Source organism: Poecilia formosa, unplaced genomic scaffold, assembly GCF_000485575.1.
Source record: "Poecilia formosa unplaced genomic scaffold, Poecilia_formosa-5.1.2 Scaffold11, whole genome shotgun sequence".
NCBI classification, from domain to species: domain Eukaryota; kingdom Metazoa; phylum Chordata; class Actinopteri; order Cyprinodontiformes; family Poeciliidae; genus Poecilia; species Poecilia formosa.
Genome location: NW_006799950.1, coordinates 3,530,595 through 3,531,947, shown reverse-complemented (window position 1 = coordinate 3,531,947; position 1,353 = coordinate 3,530,595).

Genomic DNA, 1,353 nt, shown 5'->3' with positions numbered 1-1,353 from the left:
TGATGCAATAAGTGGGTGACAGGAAACTCTCACAGTTTCAGATGCAGATGGACTTATGTCAATTAAAACTTCAAAATGCCTGAAGTACGTCGCATACGTAACATTAACCAGCATGTGAAGGAAGCACACTTTGCATCCTGCAGGTACTCAATAAACTCTGTTACTAAGACTTTGTTAAGTACTTATTGGATCAAATGCTATTTTGTTAAATTTCTTTTAATAAACTTGTATTTAAAAATGGAAAACAAGAAGATAACACTCGGACATATGAAAATTGATCAAATTTAACGAGACAACTTACAAAATGTTGAGCTGAATCTTTCAAATCATTTAAAAAAAAAAAAAAAACAATAAAGTGCCTCAAACCACAAATGCTCATTTTGAATTCAACGCCGGTAATGTAGTTGAGACAGAGACATGTTGCCACAATGTTGCATCACCTTTCCTTTAACAATTGTCTTTATTTTTTTGAGGAACTAAAGGGAACAACTCTTTCATCCATTTCAATGTTCACTATACGTCTCTGACCTTGCATTTCATACTGAAGAAAACCCCAACAACCCCGGAGTTTGATTCTGAAAGGAGTTTTAAACTCCCAGCTGAAGGATAAAGTTTTCAGTCACACATTTTCATTGATATTTGATGCTAACAAGGCATCTATTGCAGGGATGTTGTTTGAATACGTTGTTTGGTTTTAACATGGTTGAGCTTTAGTGTGCATCAGGGATAGAGAAGAAAAACGCAACAGAAATATACAGTGATAAATTGAAATGATTGAAAGCCGGACAAATGTTTTAAAACGATCAAGATTACAGAGGCACAGAGTTTCTGTCAATTTCTTCAAAATTATGAATGAACCATAGCTGTGTGTCTCACTGATGACAAGAAACAGCGTATGGGGCGGGTTGTGGTTCAGAGTGTGGACTGATCGTCTTGCCTGTGGGAGGATGTGGTTTGATCTGCAGCCCCTACAAGAGCCAAACTGTGATAGAGAAAGGTATTTTACCCCTCTTTCATCTCGCATCCGTTTCTTTGAATGTGACGTACAGCACATACGGTGTGCTTCCAGAGAGTACAGATGACGCAGTTTGATTCACTTTAGCTACAGTTATGAAGCATTTTAGCATCATAAATGGTGTGTTTGTAAAATTCTTGTGATATGAACGTAGCATGACTTTATTAATGAATAAATGTATAGAGACATTCAAGTTTTTGATACAATAGCCTAGCTTTGATCTGGTGTCATGGGCATGAGTTTTAAAATGAGTTGTGTGTGTTTTAAAGAAAACTTGTGTCTTGGCACTTTGTACTGTATTCAGTACTTGTTGGGTTCCTGGGTGTTTCCTGTCTGTG